The sequence below is a fragment of the Vitis riparia genome, chromosome 4, assembly GCF_004353265.1.
Source record: "Vitis riparia cultivar Riparia Gloire de Montpellier isolate 1030 chromosome 4, EGFV_Vit.rip_1.0, whole genome shotgun sequence".
NCBI classification, from domain to species: Eukaryota; Viridiplantae; Streptophyta; class Magnoliopsida; order Vitales; family Vitaceae; genus Vitis; species Vitis riparia.
In genome coordinates this window covers 14575550-14594899 of record NC_048434.1, presented here as the reverse complement: position 1 = coordinate 14594899, position 19350 = coordinate 14575550, and positions in this window count along the sequence as shown.

The window sequence follows — 19350 nt, the reverse complement described above, 5'->3', positions numbered from 1 at the left end:
GACAAAACATGCACCATCTCCAACTGAGATGGATTGGCCCAAGCTCTAAAGTCATCGAAATGACTGGGCTCATATGGAATGTTCAAAGCTTCAGCTATTTGCCGAGCCCCCAAGATACCATGCCTACCATCAATAACGAAATGAATTGAGGTAGGATCCCTGACCTGTCGAGTAGTCATGGATTGATAGAAATCCATTGCTATTCTGGGGTAGAAGAAGTCTCGCGGGGTCAGAAATTGCTCCATTCGGTATCTTCGCAGCAATTGGAACGTTTCTTCAAGCTCCGGGCGCAACTGGAAAGCAGCTATGTCAAAGCATAGCTCCGAATGGAATGGCCGGTCTCGGCAATCCAAATTGCCCTCAATTGGAGGCTGAGCTAGAATTGGCCGCCTGATTACCGCTTCCGAAGCTGGTTCGGATGGAATTTGGGGCTCAGCAGGCGGCGGCTGGATTGCTGGAAGCTTCGCAGGCGGTGTCGGAGATGGCACCGGAGATGGAATTGGAGATGGGGCAGGAGACGCAACAGGGGATGAAACAGGGGATTGCCCTGTTAAATCGATAGGCTCCGAGCTTTCTACCCTAGCTCGCTTTCGGAGGGGCTGGCCCCCTGACCTGGTAAGGTAGCGCCTCGCCGAGGGGTTGCAATGTTGGCTTGGCCTGGCTTCTTCTTTGGCGAGGGCTTTGCCGGTGGCGGGACGGCTTCTGGCCGCGGCGGCTCAGAGGACGAAGCTTGTACTGGTGCCTCGCGCGGCGTTCACTTTCGGGTGGAAGGGGATGAAGACTTCGCGCCCCTGGTTCGTGCCATTGCGAACTGATGAGGGCTAGGACGGCGGCGATACACGGAGGGGGCAATCGGAGTTGCTAGCGGCGCCGGACTATGGAGAGAAGACGAACGGTCTGCTGCTGCGATTTTCCCTTTTCTGAATGGATTCGCAGCCCAAATGACCGGTATTTATAACGGTTACAAGAATATGAATGGTCATTTGGGGTTTCGCAGAAGAAAAACGCTNTTAACTTTAATTCTAAAATCGTAGTTGGTGACTACGGCTTTAACTGTTTTAAAAATAGTCAAAGTCGTAGTCACCAACTACGACTTTAACTTTAATTTTATATATATAAAATTATGTTGCTTGATTTAAAATATTTAACTTTAATTTTTTTAAATAAAAATATTATATTATTTTGATTTTATATTGACTAAAAATATGTGAGTGGTTTAATAAAAATATTTAACTTTAATTGATCTCATCATTTAAAGAATAGTAATATATGAAATTAAATAATTGATGTCTTTAATTTGATATAAAAATATTTTTGTTTAATTTTATTAAAATATTTGGCACTATACTCAATATAAATATAATTAGTTATAAATATACTATTTTATGCCCTCATAATGAAGAATATTGTTTTTTTTTTTTTTTGTAACTTTGTGCAAAAATTAAACCCAATTATGCATTTGTACAAAATATAATATGACTTCAAGTGGATAAATAATTGGAAAATTAGTTAAATACAACAAAAATAATTTATTTTTCTCCATTCTTTTCCTTTCAAAATGGGATCAAAATGGAATGGAAAGGCTTAAAATTTTAAACTTAAAATGCCAACCTAATAGAATTTGTTTTTCCACTTCTTAAAATATAGAATTGTAGAAAGAAAATACATATGTTTTTCCAATCAATTCACTATTTAGTTTAACTGTTTTGGTAAATAGATGAAAATGCTTTTAGAATATTTTTGTAAATTCATTGAGAATAAGAAAAATGTTCCTTATTGGGTACTAACGGGAGTTTTAGGCAAAAATGATTTCTTTAAAACCAAAAATTCATAAATTAATTTTATTCTCAAAATAATTCTCAATGTGATGTGTGTCTTATTCATGAGGGTATTCACATCACAAAACTGTAATTGGTAATCACAATTTTTGAATTTTTTTAAAAAAATAGTCAAAATAGTAGTTGGTGATCATAACTTTAAATTTAAACCTAAATCTAATTTTTTAAGTTCAAATTTTAAGTCAAGCGAATGTTCAATTTTTTAAGAATTATTTTGATTGGAGGTTAAGATTGTAATTTTTTTAATGCATTATTTTTTCTATATTAATAGAGTGTTGTTGTAACTAATTAGTTATAAATATAATTAGTTTAAATTTAAACCTAAAACCAAAATTTTAGATTGTCGGATTGCTATATGTAAGTGGTATATATATATAAGTTCAATTTAAGTTTAAAAATTATCATATTTTCATTTAAATATATAATAATTTGTTCATAAAAAAATAAAAAAATAAAAAATAAAATAAAAAAGTTAACAATATAATGCAAATGAAAATAAACACAAAAACTAAAAAACAGTCCTCAATGAGTGCCACATGATGGGGTCTTCCTCTTTCTTTGCGGACGCCTATGATACAGAGACATCTTTGTGGAATCTATTTGTGCAATCTGCCATGTCTTAGTATATATAGGTTGAGATGGAGCTGATGGAGGCAAGACTTGACGTCTACGTGGACCACGACGTCTCCTAGGTAGACATACATCTAACCATGTAACATGTGTGTGGACCCGCATTTTTCACGTGCGTCCCCACTCGATCGACGAGACTCGCTTTTTTATTTGTGAAAAAATTATTTAGTTTTGGAAAAGTTGGAGCCGCCACTTATTTTATTTTTATTTTAAAGGGAAAATAAAACAAGAAAGAAAAACCCTAAAATGTGACTCCATAATTTTTGGAAAAAAGCATGTCTTTGAAAAACCCGAGTCTAGGTCCGGGGATCAGGTTACTTATTGGGAAGGTACCTCTAGGAGGTAGCACCCCTTTAAGCCCTAAAGAGGTCTTTACTGACTAAATTGGGGAAATAGGGCAATTAATTGATTAGTTGATACCTAAATAAGCTAGGTGATTTCAAAAAGTAGCATGCTAAATAAGGAGATCAATCACAATAAAGGAAAGTTAGGGTGCGTAATGAACTAAGTGTCCTAAAGTGATCGGGATATTGTCTAAGTGACCTAAACATGCTTAAGAACTATCCTAAAAAGGAATGGCAAGCTTAAGTCTAAATCAAAACTGCCAAGGGTCACAATAAAGGGGTTAGGCAATCCCTTAACCAGAGTTTCCAAGGTGGCTCAAGAAAGGTAAGTAGTGTGAGTAGATATGGGCCACCAAGGAGCTAACTGTAAAGTATCGAACAAGTATCTAATAGGTCATGTGCTAGGAGGACAAAATTGAGGGTCTACAAATATGCCCCTCTTCGGTAGAGATCACGAGTGTAAGGAATGTGAGTAAAAAAAAACGAATAATGAGTGGAACGAAGTGAACTATATCGAAAAACTAAAGAAGGACCAAAGATTTTGTCTTAGCACATGGCGAGAGTAAGGTCGGAACATGGGTCTGCAACGACAAGGATGGAACAACTCTACGTGGGGGAATGGCAGTAAAGAGAGAAAGGTATGTGATGAGTAGCACAAAGATGGAAAGAGATGAAAATGATGACTCAAAGTTATGGATGAGATGAATAACTCTAGATCATGGACAAGATGAACAACACTGGGTCAAAAATAGGACAAACGACTCTGAGTCCGAAATAGGATGAACGACTCTGGGTCGGAAATAGGATGAACGACTCTGGGTCGTAAATAAGGTAAACGACTCTGGGTCATGAGCTCAGGGCTATAAATGCTAAGAATGACTCTAGGTCATAGATGAAGTGAATGACTCTAGGTCATGAGCTCAGGGCTCTAAATGGAAGGAATGACGCTTGGTCATAAATGAAAATCGACTCTGGGTCGAGAACTCAAGGCTCTAAATGAATAGCCGATCAAGATGCTTTCCGGCTCATGGTGCCGGGTCGAGGCCACTCACAAGTGGCTAGAATGATGAAGACGAAACATCTCAAGGATGTGAATGATGCAAAGGACTCTGGGTCATAAGCTCAGGGCTCGGGATGCTATGAATGACTCTAGGTCATGATGCGATGAGTAACTCAGGGTTATGATGAACAACTCAAGGCTATGGATGACATAAATTACTCTGGGTCATGATGCAATGAGTAACTCGGGGTTACAATGAATAGCTTAGGGCTATGAGCTCCGGGCTCTATGACTGATCGGCTAGAAGGAGAATGAGATACGCAAACTCCTGATCAAACCACTCATGGGTGACCATATGATGAAGGCTCAACTCACGGTTGGAAAGACTCCGGGTCTATAGGAAACGATAGCTCAGGGCTACCAGGCTCAGGACCTAAGGGAAGAAAAAGAGCTCAGGGCTATAAGACTCAGGGTCTAGAAGGAATGGATAATTCAAGGCTATGAGGCTCGAGGCCTAGAAGGAACGGATAAATCAAGGCCATAAGACTCAGGGTCTAGAAGGAGTGGATAGCTCAGGGCTATAAGGCTCAGGGCCTAGAAGGAACAGATAAAGAAGACCAACTCAAAAGTGGATATGAAGTAAATGGGCTCAAAGTCGTATACTCAATGTGACAAGAGTCGGACTACTGAACTCAAGAAAGGAAATATGCCCCAGTATCCAAGGTGCTCACACTGCTAAAACAACCAGTAAATCAATCATCCACTGAAATCAATAGGTCAGAAACTGATGCATCATGACAAACCTCTGAAAAGTCTAAGCTGAAAGAACTCTCTATGTCTGAAAAGTTGCCCTGTCGACGGATCTCAAAAGGTAAATCTCAAAGCGCACAAAATACTACTCATCTGGGTAATCCAATCTGCAAGGTGACAATGATGAAAACAAATCTATCCTATGAACGTCTGGCTAAAGGATCCACCCATGCTCCTCTGGTGAAAGCCGATATGATCCATCTCTATCTCGACAAATCCATGTAGGGAGGTCCTAATATAACCAATCGCCGAAAGCTCCAAACTAATCTCAATCTAAAACCAAGCTGGCCACTGTCTCAATCTCAAGGATACTCAAAGAAAATGGGGAAATACGCCCCAGTATAAGATCCGATATCAAAGTCATGAGGTAAACAACCGACACTAATCATCCATCCTCATACCACTGCCTAAACTAATCTCACAAAGGAGAGGGGAATATGCTCCAGTATGATATCTGATGTCAAAGTCGTGAGATAAACAACCAATAATGATCATCCATCTATGTACCACTGCCCGAACATAATCTCATCATGGAGAGGGGAATATGCCCCAGTATGGATATCTAATGTACAATAAAGAATCCGTCAAAATCAATCAAATATCTCTATAACCATGGATAGGAATAGTCATATCATCCAACAACAACTAGAAACCTCATAGAAAATGGGAAATATGCCCCAGTGTGGATATCTGACGCACAATCAAAAGGATGAATCCAACATCATCAATCAACTGTCTCCAACTCAACAATAATCCGCTAAGAAATCATAATGAAGTATCAGCCGATACCTCAAGGAAGACTCTCTAAATCTGATCTCAAATGAATAATCAAAATGATGAGGAATATGATAATCTCGAGAGTAGAAGCACCTCTTTAATGAATCCCTAACTAAATCTTATGGGAATCTGGTGACCTCCAAATAGGGGAAAATACCCCAGTGTACAAGATCTATACACTACACTAAAAACTGCCTGCAACTCAATAATGATCCACTAGTCTATCTCAAAACTACTTCGCAAATGGAACCTAGAATCATAAAAACTGTCAATAAACTCAACAATGTTCCACTAGAACTGATATCATCTCAACATGCTCCACTAGGGATCTCTGATCGATGAAAATGCCCAGGCTCAAAGAAAGTGCTCCACTAGGGGCTCATCTCAACCAAATGAAAGGGGAATATGCCCTAGTATGGATATCTGATGTGCAGTAGAATGGAAAGCCAACAACGTCAAATATCATCCATAAAAATGAAGCAATCGTCTACATCCAACACTAGATCTCCAAGCATCAAAGAAGCATCTCTTAGAAGAAGAAATAGAACGACGTCTATATATCAACCAAATCCCAAACACCAGCCTAAGCAGAGGCTGTCAAAGATAACATCTGATCTCATGGCCTCAGGGTGGTCTTAAGACACGGGACGTAACGTAGGCCAGGGTGATAGGGTGAAAGAAATGAAGAGAAACTAGGCTCAAATACCCAATGATCAAACCCATACCCTCATGTAGAAAATGTAATGCATAGAAAAAATCTCATGAGCCATGAACCTAAAGATAACCAAAGGAAATGTTGATGGCGAAACAAAAGAAAGGATAAGTGGTCAAACCATCAATAAAACATGTGAGTGATGTGAAGAAGGTATTGAATCAGAAATGTGTATCAATATGTAGGGAATAGATAAAATATGGAACAATGATCTGGAAAGAGGTGATGAGATACAAAAGAAGGCAATGAGAAAGTGGAATGAATGATGATCAACTCATATTAGTACAATAAAGGAAAGTCATATCACCAATGATGGAATGGTGGATAAGACAATGATCTGGAGACCCTAGTAAAAGGTCACTCATCTTTCATACCTAACACATATCTACCATGACCCGAGAAGCATAGGATACCATAGAACTCTCACATGAACCCTCGAGACTCCAAATGCATGACAAGAATGGCTCAAGTAGTGAAAACCCATATAAAAATCTCGCAAGAACCCACAATGACAAATATACCCAATAAACAGACCTCAAAAGGTGACATAAGTGCCCAATGGAGCAAGATTCCATACTCAAACATATCATTGAGCTTTTTCTTTCTTTATTTATTTCTTTTTTTTTTTTTTTTTTTTTTTTTTTTTTTTTTTTTTTTAGCGCATGCTCTGATCATCAATAAGTCAAACTCCAATGGGAAAGATACAAGAAATGAATAAACTCTCTCAAATCACTGATGAATACATGAACCCTACCCATGAGACAATCTCTCAAACTAAAATCTCCTAATCAATGCCAAATGATGGGATGAATGGAGTGATATGACTGCCCTCTTTGCACTAAGATGTGAAGAATCATCGGCCCAAGGAAGAGAAGAGATAGAATGAAGCAAATAATGATAAAAACAAGAAAGAGAATGGAAATGTGATGATAGCAAAATAGAACAAATGGAGTGATAAGGAGATGATGACAAGAATGAGAAGATAGGCCTATAAGTCTAAAGCTCATGAGACTTTCATAGCAAAGCATGCATATACATCAAAGGGCCCCAACCCGGGTGTAGAAATGGTAATCAAAGCTATAAGAAAGAAATAAGGCTATAATATACCACGTGAGGCTCAATGGGCTAGCAACGGTTTAATATATCAATAAAGGTGATAAGGTGTAAGGCTAACCGAAATGATGGTCACCCATCCTACGACCATGGTCTCAAATGTAATACTTCTTCAACTAATCCACATTGGTGGGGTTTGAGAACTGGTCTTTATCCAGATATGTCAATCATATTTCCTCTCTAAGGTCAACTCTTTAATGACAAATGGTGTACTCCAAGTAAGTCCCTAGGGTCTCCTAGAATAGATGAATCTCCATAACCATAACCGGGCTAATAGCGTCCTCAAACATATCATCAACATAAGCGGGATGCCCCAACATAAATAAACTGAATCTCTTCTGAACTCTCAATAATGAAGATCTCAAGCATATCAAGAGAGTGAACTATCTCTGGCTAATCTGTGCTAACCATCCAACTATCATCCAATAGGTCCATCTCAGGGCCATCATGAAGAAAACCATGTCAATCAAATATCCCATCTGAGAAAAACTAACGTCCTCTATAAGAACTCTCATCTGATAAACTTTGACTCATAATCCACTAAACTCATCATATGTACGAAGTCACCCTCAACAATGTCACTGGCTAACTGGGTGGTGGGGGTGGGTGGTAATGAATCATACGACATCTCATCCTGAACTGGATGCTATCTATCTCACTGTCCATCAATTTCTTGGCTCAAACCTACTAATGTCTCTTGAATAGAGTCATGGTGACTGTAAGTCAATCAACTGTAATATACTGAGGATCCATACCTAGCTGCTCTGAAACCCTGATCAATCTATCTCCAACTCTGATTTAAGAAGTCGAATCCAAACTGAAGAGAATAACTCTCCTATAAGGTACAAAGGCATGAAAAGAGAAATGACATGAAGGAATCTCAAAAGATGTGGAAACGTACTAATCACAATGCGGAAAGGTGGCCAAACTAAAACTCAAACATGTACCAATATCTGAGCACACCAAAAGGAGACCATGAAGAGGATAACTGAACCCAATTATGACCAAGGCAGCTCTGAAGGTCCACAGATGCACACACGTGTAGGAATGAAATCTTAATTGGATCTAGGCTAGCTTACAAGGTTGAGGTGGCTCTATAGGATAAAATGGGTGGGTTAAAGGATCCCTAGCAGAAACGATCGTACCCTCCGGCGCTACGCAACCCTCTGCACGCCTCCAAGGAGACGGGGTGCTTCCATGCAAGGTGGTCATCACCTCCACACATGCACTTCCTCGCGTTCCCAAGGGGTTTCTTAATGGTGAAGGCTCTCACATCTCTCAACACTCAAGGATAATCTAAAGTGCACAATGAAGGATGTGGGTGCATCCGAAAAACCTAAGATCTAAAGTGAGATAGTGAACGAAGACAAGCAATCATACGAACATGCAAGAGAAAAGGTTGTCATGCAACAAGCAGTCATGCGAAGCAGATAAATATCAAACAATCAAAGTCCTATCTAGCATATGTGAGAGTGAATCATGCTAAAGTGAACAAACAGTTAAGTGATCACATCAAATAGTCATGCGAAGCAAATAAATATCAAACAAACAAAGTCCTATCTAACATATGTGAGAGTGAATCATGCTAAAGTGAGCAAAACAATCAAGTGATCATCCAAGGCAATCAAACATGTTAAGATAGCAAACCAAACAAGCAAGCAAATCGAATCACCTTGCCTAAAAAAAAGAGGTACCCACTAATCAACCAATTAAACGCCACATTTTCCTCAACTAGTGTTCAAGCTTGATCCTCAAAGTCCCCAGCGGAGTCGCCAATTTGTGGACCCGCATTTTTCACGTGCGTCCCCACTCGATCGGCGAGACTCGCTTTTTTATTTGTGAAAAAATTATTTAGTTTTGGAAAAGTTGGAGCCGCCACTTATTTTATTTTTATTTTAAAGGGAAAATAAAATAAGAAAGAAAAACCCTAAAATGTGACTCCATAGTTTTTGGAAAAAAACATGTCTTTGAAAAACCCAAGTCTAGGTCCGGGAATCAGGTTACTTATTGGGAAGGTACCTCTAGGAGGTAGCACCCCTCTAAGCCCTAAAGAGGTCTTTACTGACTAAATTGGGGAAGTGGGGCAATTAATTGATTAATTGTTGATACCTAAATAAGCTAGGTGATTTCAAAAAGTAGCATGCTAAATAAGGAAATCAATCACAATAAAGGAAAGTTAGGGTGCGTAATGAACTAAGTGTCCTAAAGTGATCGGGATATTGTCTAAGTGACCTAAACATGCTTAAGAACTATCCTAAAAAGGAATGGAAAGCTTAAGTCTAAATCAAAACTGCCAAGGGTCACAATAAAGGGGTTAGGCAATCCCTTAACCAGAGTTTCCAAGGTGGCTCAAGAAAGGTAAGTAGCGTGAGTAGATATGGGCCACCAAGGAGCTAACTGTAAAGTATCGAACAAGTATCTAATAGGACATGTGCTAGGAGGACAAAATTGAGGGTCTACAATGTGTAAGGGTATGATGCATGGTAGTCTCTATGGGAAGAGGTGTAAGTGATGGTAAGATGGTAGATGGTGGGGCGATCTCAGGTATAGTGATATATGATATGGTAGCATCTAGGAAATGTGATATAGGAGATGGAAAAATGACATCTACTGTAGTGGTAGCTGGTGCAATAACATCTAATATAGTGGGCTCGAGGAGAGGAGATATAAGTGATGATGGTGAGGTGACATGTGGTGTAGTGGTCTTCTCGAGACAAGGTAAAGGTGATGGTAGATTAGTAGATAGTGGGGTAGTCTCTGGTATAATGACATCAGATATAGTGGCCTCTGTGGGAGGAAATACAGGTGATGGTACAGTGGTATCTAATACGACATGCTCTAAGAGAGAAGAACTAGGTGAAGGTAATGGTAGGGGTGAAGGGGGAAGTGTGGAAGCCTCAGGTGCAAATGGGGTAGATAATATGGATGGTGCTAACATGGTCTCGGGTGGATGCATAGATCGTCGAGGCTGTCAACCAGCTCACCCACCATCTCTCCTACTATCTCTCCCTCGGCCTCGAATAGGCTGCATCCTAACTGTAGTGGCTGACACAAGTGATCTCATGGATGGGAATGATGATGTAGGCAACTGACAAGCAGAATGTATGCGATGGTTCTCTCCAATAACATGCAAAATATCAATAGCAATCCGATGAATGTAGCCTAATGCACCTGAAGTAGGCCCAGCAGATCGACTAGCAATCTCAACCATACTAGTGATCTATAAAAATTAAAAAAAAATTAAAATAAAAAAATTAAAATAGACAAAGATGATTTTTAATTTATTATAATTTAATAAGCCATTTATAAATTAAAAAATCTTACCAACAACTGAGTAGTTGCTGCTGTACTATGATACCTCCATCTGATCTATATGGAAAGAGGGTGTGATCAAACGTCGTGTAATACGTCGGTACCACTCCATATATGGATCATGAAACTACATAGCACCCACCATAGGTGGTGCCGTCGCAATACACTCCGCATGACTAGCCCATAAGATAATATATTGTGCATGGAATGCCCTCTAATCATACTTATGTCGTCCTCACCTATCCACGGAATGGAGGTCTTGTTCTATGGAACAAGATGGAGGTATCCCTTGTTGGAGGCCAAATTGTCGCAATACTCGCTCCGATCGATGCCACTCGACAATGTCAAAGCAGATAAGAGGTGACATCATCCGCCAAATCTCCTGGTCAGCTAGAGATATCGCCAAAAGATGGGCAACTAAGTCTTCCATGTAAGGCTCCCATAAAACCTGTTAAAATCAACATTTGAAATTAATAATGTTAACGTTTATATGGTTAACAATAGCACATTACATCTTATATGTACCTGGTCATGGGTCTCTGCATCTAATTGGTCTCAATAAAATGTCAACACACGTGATGGGTTTTGAGCCCATAATAAAGCTACTCTCCACCTACATCCGAACGGATCAGCTAGTAAACCCTCATCTAACAATGTCTCATCCTGTAATCCCTAATCTAAATGCTCAGCTGGTAAATCATCGGCTGCATCATGCTCTAAATGCTGGGTTGTTGGAAGGGCTGGTGGTCGACCAAAATCAGGTTGACCCTGGTGGAGTCTCTCCTAAGACCACAATTGGAAAAAATGTAACATTAAAATTTTACTTAAATTATAAACTTGAAGCAACTAGAAATTTTAATCTAATGTGAATAATTAATTATACCTGTAATAGTGTGACGCATCCAGCAATATCGGTGGCACCATCCAAACTCGCTCGACATAACTCCCTATATAGGTGTGCTAATACTGCACTGCCCCAACTATACATAGATGTTTGAGTCGAGTCTCCAAGTAGTGGGAGATAACACATATGGATGTGGGTACCCTTATTGTCTGTAAATAGCGCTGAACCTATGAGTCCTAATATGAAAGCTTGTGCAAACCGCTCTAATATGGCATCATCTGAATCAACTAGTGGATGAGAGAACTGGTGACATAGCCATCGTGTCAATATCGCTGATCTTTTAATCTCATATATAGGGGAAGTCACCCCTAAAAGTTCATAACATAGTAGTGACCAATCTATGTCACATGTGCCAGTGATGGGAAGCCCATGAATACAAAGTCCTAATATGATAGCAACATCCTGTAAAGTAATGGTCATCTTCCCAACAGGTAAGTGAAATGTGTGTCTCAGGACGCCATCTCTCAACTAAACTAGTGATCAATCCCCAATCTAGTGTAATGTGTCCAATACGGTATACACCATAAAATCTTGATCGAATAATATAAGGTCGAAGACAAGGATCCATCTCTCATTCCCTCATAAACCTAGATATATGTTGTCGACAAGTCAAGACTGAAGCAAGTTGTAAAAATACAAATAAACCATTTAGATAATAAACTGCAGATTTTTTCATTCTTTAAAGAGATATTATGTGCTTTCATATACATACTTGACTAAAGTCAACTAAATGGGACCTGTGTCTATCCTATAGAACCAAAACAGACATATCTATTGGATCTGGATCAGAACTATGTCCTTTATACTCCATATCTGTAACAAGGATGACAAAGCACGTCATGGAGATGAACAAACACTTGTAATAATGTTTACTATATTTGATGCAGAACCGGTTGCTCTTATCTGCAGACTCAACCGCAACCAGAAAGAGAAAAAAGGCGATGCTTGAGAGTTCAAGGATTCAAGAAGAGGAGCAATCACAGTTGCCAAGTTATCAATGACTAGTATGTCGGATTTTTCTTTTTTATTTTTATCAATGTTTCTGGTGTGGGAGTGGGAGGAGTGGTATAAAAGACAATAAAATTACCCTTAGGAAGTTTCAATAATGCATGAATACAATCTTGGTCAACCATTCTTATCCTTGAAACTATTGTACCATATGATATAATGTTGTTCTCTATGTGTTTGTTCCAATATATTTGCTATCAAAGTTCATAGTATCTACTGGTAGTTCAACAATCATATTGTTAATGTTTTTCTAGCCATTGTAATAGTAGAATACCTCTGATCCCGTGTTAACACAAAGATCGCTCAAATAAAATACATTGTTATGTAGGATGGAGGATGCAAATTACATAAAAGAGGACAGAAAATGAGTTCTAGTCTACCTTGGGAAAAAATGCATTATGAATGAAACTACTACTAAATATCTGGGAAATTTATTTGGGCACAGTCTTATTTTCACTTATATCACATTCTTAGATATCCTTCCTCACATATTAGAGCAAGAAGCAAAGGACAGAGTTCAAATGAGGCTTATCTGAAAACAATTGCTTTCATAAAGGGGTCAGATTGGTTGCTAATTTATTTAAGAATTTCCTTCGTGGAGGGGTCAGATTAAAATAGTCAGTATGGTGTGAGGAAGGGAATCTCTAGTTTCTTCCAACAACATTTTTTTATTTGAGGATTTGTCATCTTGGGACTATTTTTTTTACTTTCCTCTATTTTCTGGGCAACCAAACATTCCCAAAATTTGGAGAATGATGTAGAAACCGACCCCACACCTTCAATCTCCTAGCTTAAGATAAATCTGGCCCTTGATAAGTGGAGTACTCCTATTTTTTCTATTCCTATAACAAAAATTATCACTATCCCGTTCATTTTTGGAGTTTTTTTACAGTGGTCCCCTCCATTTTGGTATCTTTAACAAAAAAAAAAAAAAATCCATGTTGGCCCCCCATTCCATATCTGTTTTATTTACCAAAAAAAACCTTTTTCTTTATTCTAAGCTCACAATCAAAATATAAAATAAAATAAAATAAAACACATCTTTACCAAACATAAACCAAACACATCTACAACAACAATATGAAAACCAAACAAATTTACAAAAAAAAAAAAAAATTAAAATTTACATAAACTGAAAAACTCATAAATCTTACCTGAACAATGACTTTCAAATTTTGAATTTGAGCCAAGGATGCAACGGGAAGGACGAAACCCCAAAGGTAAGAAACCTAACAGGGAAAGGAAGAAACCTAATTGGGAAAAGAAGAAACCTAATTGGGAAAGGAAGAAACCTAACTGGGAAAGGAACAGAAAATGATAAAGGATTCAAAACCGTAGTTGGTAACTACGGTTTTGACTGATTTTAAAAAATTCAAAACCATAATTGGTGACTATGGTTTTATGATGGGGCAATTTACGTGGCACAAATGCACTAGATTGGGCATTATTTTCAAATTCGGTCTACTTTATGGAATTTTTTTTTTTTTAAATGTGGCATTTTGGGTCAAAGCTCTCTTGCTATAGCTTTTCTTTAGTTGCTCATGACACCTGAACTCAGCCCCATTAGCCGTCCAATCCCCCATAACTGGCCATCACCTAACAGCCCCATACCCATACTAGCCATGTATCACATCAAACCCATAACCCTAGCACCCTAGTTGCACTGCATAGGTTTGGAGATTTTCAAAATAATATATATATACTCAATTCATACATTTTCCTAGCAAGTCAAAACTCACTTTTTCTAGTTGCACTACATAGGTTTTGATATTTTCAAAATAATATATAAATAGGGGAATCTCAATTCATACATTTTTGTGGTAAGTCAAAACTCACTTTTCCCTTTTAAAAAGAATGATAATAAATTGGAAAAAGTAAATTTTTGCATATTTATATAAAAATAATTATAAAATAGAATTCTTTAAAAATAATTCAAATTTTATATCTTCATAAGTCAAAGATACTACTTAGAATAGTCAAATGTAGTATTTATATCATTAAAATATAGTAATTTTGATCAAAAAGTATATAAAATGTTAATTATTTTTACATAATTATTTAAAATTTATATTTTATAAACTTGAATTCTTATATGATAGTGTATGAAATATACAAAGAACATAATAATGAATATGGTAAAATTAAGAGAATTAAATATTATTGTACCATAGGTACAATAAATGATTTGAGGGAATCGATTCTATTCTATGCATCTCTTATATTATTTTTATACTATATATTATGACTAATTTCCATTAATATATTCAACTTTACTTAAATAATAACATTTTAATTTCATTTAAATTTTTCATATTATATCAAATATGAAAAAACTATTTTTCTTACTTGTATTTGGAGATGTGAAAGAGAGAAAATAAAGAAAAAAAAGTAGAAGAAAATGAATGAAAGAAAAAAAAAATTAAAGTTAATAAATTATTTTTATATATTACTTTGAATTTTTTTTTTTTAAAGGTTTTATATAAGATTAAATAATTTCAAAATACATAAATTTTCTAACTAATTTTAATAAAATTTTATTTGTTTTAATATTTTCATAAAAGACCCAAAAATGAAAATTATTTTTCTTAATATTTTGTAGAAAACCAAGCATTGCAAAACAATTTTTCCTTTTCTAGAAATCAAACATAGCTTAATGACTTATGGGAAAGTAGGAGGAAATTGGAAAATAAAAAATAAAAAATGGGAAACAATCTCCAAATCCAAATTATCTTATTTTAAAAATCAAATATGTTAAGAGATAATTTCATATGGTTACAAGATGTACATGTCTCATATGCTCATTGGTTTTATTCTATTATTGTTGGATGAATTGTTAGAGAATTTGTTAGTTAGGTCTACTATATATATTACTCTCTAAACAGTAGAATAAAGAGAGAGAAAACTAAAAACAGAAAATTACTTTACCATTCTCAGTTTCTGTTACCTTCCTTTCTCATCTCTATTACTTTCTTTACATGGTATCAGAGCTCAGATCTATGGCTGATTCCCTCACCCCCACCTTTTCGTTCTCATCCCAATTTGTTCTGATTTCCTTCAATCACTCAATCTCCATAAAACTTGATCAGAATAATTTTTTGATTTGGTGTCAACAAGTTGAAGCTGCAATCAAGGGTTACAAGCTCTCAAAGTTCATCAATGGAATCGATACCGCTCATCCAAAATTTATTTCTTCCACGTATGAAACAAGTGGTAAAATCAATCAAGATTTCTCTTATTGGGAACAACATGACCAATTACTAGTCTCTTGGCTTCTTTCATCAATGTCCAAAGGGCTTTTAACGATAATGGTTGGATGTGTAACTTCTTTTCAAATTTGGGAGAAATTGGAGGTTTTCTTTGCTGCAAACTCGTGCCAAGATTGATCAGTTCAAGACGCAACTCAAGAGCTCTTAGAAAGATTCATCATCCATGAATGATTATCTCTTGTAAATCAAAAGCATTGTTGATAGCCTATTATCAGTTGGCTATTCTATCTCTACTTCAAATCAGATTGACACAATTTTTGAAGGATTACCCTCAGAGCATGACACTTTGATTACTGTTGTTACCACACGCACAAATTCATATATTGTTGATGAAATAGAGTATGTTCTTTTGCTCAAGAAAGGTGCATTGAAAAGGCTACTAAAGCTTTAGATTCTAATTTGAGTGCTAACTTAGCAACTCAGAGCCAAAATAACAAAGATTTGAAAATGGCTTTTCTACTTTTGATCAGGAAATTTTCGTGGTCTCAATAATTTTCCTAGTAGAGGAGGTTCTAGTAGTCGTGGATTCAATACATTTAGAGGTTCTAGTAGAAGAGGTCGTGGAGGCTTCAATGGTGGTCAAAATTATTGGAATTTCAATAAACCTCAATGCCAATTGTGTGGTCATGTTGGTCATTTGGTGCAACAATGTTACTACAGATTTGATCCATCATTTCAGGTCCCATTTTCATTTCAGAATGGATTTCATTCTGCTCAAGATTCATCACAAATGACTACCATGGTTGCTACTACTCCTGAATTTGCCTATGACTCTAGCTGGTACCTAGATTTTGGAGCTACAAATCATATCACACCAGACATTCATAATCTAATGAATAAAACTGAATTTGCTGGGCAAGATAAGATCATGATGGGTAATGGAACAGGTTTGAACATTAAACATATTGGATAATCATCTTTTCAATCTCAATTTACTTGGAAATTGTTCTTTTTAAATCATTTTCTTCATGTTCCTTTTATTACCAAAAATTTGCTCAGTGTCTCTAAATTTGCCAAAGATAATGCTGTGTATTTTGAGTTCTTTCCTAACTTTTGTTATGTCAAAGATCAGGCTTCCAAGGAAATTCTCATGGCAGGGAGAGTTAAGAATGGACTTTATGTATTTGATGATTTCACACTTCTGCCTTCAGCAAAGCCACTGTTAGTTCCATCTTCTACAACCTCTTGTGAGTCATCCACCTCTTTATTTCAAAATCATGTTTCTAGCCTCTTTCAATATAATCCTAAATGTTGTATTGCAATTAAGGATTCTTCCGGTTCTTTGAATACTTTAGATCTATGGCATCACAGACTTGGACATCCATCCCTTAAAATTGTAAAGTTTGTTTTGTCTAACTGCAATATTTATGTTCCTAATAAAATGCAGTTTTCTTTTTGCTCAGCTTGTTGTTATGGCAAGATTCACAAACTTCCTTTTTATTCTTCTGACACTATTTACACTCAACCCCTACAACTTATACACTCTAATTTATGGGGCCCCTCTCCACTTCAATCCTCTAGTGGTCATTACTACTACATTCACTTTGTTAATGTTTACTCAAGATTTACTTAAATCTACTTACTTAGACGTAAATCGGATGCATTTCAGGCCTTTCTTAATTTCAAAACTCAAGTTGAATTACAACTAGGTTTTAAAATCAAGGCCATACAAACAGATTGGGGTGGAGAATATAGAGCTTTTACAAAAATTTTAACTTCAAATGGCATTCTTCATAGATATTCTTGTCCTTATACTCATGAACAAAATGGCTTGGCTAAAAGGCAGCATAGAACCATTGTAGAACATGGTCTCACCTTGTTAGCATTTGCTTCAATGCCAATGAAATATTGGGATGAAGCCTTTAGAGCTTTTGTTTATCTCAAAAATAGATTACCAACATCTATTCTTCATCATAAAACTCCTTTGGAAGTTTTGTTCAAAACCCTACTGGATTACTCTTTATCAAAAATATTTGATTGCTCCTGTTTTCCTAACATTCATTCATCTAACAAACACAAGCTTCAATTCCGATCCACTAAATGTACATTTTTAGGTTATAGTCTCAATCATAAAGGCTAAAAATGTCTTGATTCTAATGACAAAATTATTATTTCTCGAGATGTCATTTTTAATGAGTCTTCATTTCCTTTTGCTCATAAAATTCAGCCATCCTTATCTAATTCTGTTTCACCCTCTTTTCATTTCTCTACTGCTCCCCCAATAATTTCTTCCTTTGGTAGCTTTGCTCATCCAGAAATTTTCCAATCTGTTACTAATGCTTTAACACCTACTGCCTCTCCTCTTGCTACTAATACTTATAACAATGTTGCTGGTCATAGAGCTCTTTCATAGGACCAAATACAAGAAGATTTAGCTTATGTTCCAATGCAGCCTTACAAAAATACTCATTCTATGGTCACTCGGTCTAAAGTTGAAAATTTTAAACCAAAGGTTTTGGCTACCACATGTGAACCTACTTGTGTTAAGGAAGCTTTACATGTACATCATTGGAAACAAGCAATGACTGATGAATTGATGGCTCTTTTGAAGAATAATACATGGTCCTTAGTCCCATTACCACTGGGAAGAACACCTATTGGCTGCAAATGGGTATTTAAAGTGAAAGAAAACCTCGATGGCTCAATTCAGAAGTACAAAGCAGGTTAGTGGCAAAAGGGTTACATCAAGTTGCTGGTTTTGATTTCATAGAAACTTTCAGTCCAGTTGTTAAACTTGCAACTATTCGGGTTATGCTTACTATAGCTTTGTCTAGAGGTTAGTTAATTCATCAATTAGACGTTAATAATGCCTTTTTTGATGGAGTGTTGCATGAGGAAGTTTTTATGGAACAACCCCCTGGATTTATTCAGCACAACCAGTCTCATCTTGTTTGTAAATTGCATAAAGTTTTATATGGCTTAAAACAAGCACCAAGGGCTTGGTTTGAAAAGTTAAGTACAACCCTATATTCCTTTGGATTTATCTCTGCCGAGTCAGATCAGTCTTTGTTCATTCATGTGACAAAAAGTCATTCTACCTATATGCTTGTGTATGTAGATGGCATTCTTATCACTGGTAAACAAGTTGTGATGCATCTTATTACCAATTTGAATAGAGAGTTTGCCTAAAAAGATCTTGGAGAAGTTAACTATTTGTTAGGGATTGAAGTGAATCATACTTCTGAAGGTATCCACTTTTCTCAAGGAAAATACATAACTGATCTATTATGCAAAGCCAAAATGCAAGGTGCCAATCCTATTTCTAGTCCTATGACCACTAGACCGAAACTTTTAGGCTATGGAAGTGAATCGGTTCAGGATGTGAAGTTGTACAAATCAATTGTAGGAGCTTTCAATATGTAATAGTTACTAGGCCTGAAATTACCTATAGTGTTAATAAAGTTTGTCAATATATGCAAGCTCCATTAGAATCTCATTGGAAAGTAGTCAAAAGAATTCTCAGATACTTGAAAGGCTTCATCATGGATTATATTTAAGAAAGTCTCCTACTCTTGATCTTGTAGCATTTTGTGATGTTGATTGGGCCTCTGATCCTGATGACCGAAGATCAACTTTAGGATTTTGTGTATATTTTGGTTCAAATTTAGTCACTTGGCAGTCAAAGAAACAACATAC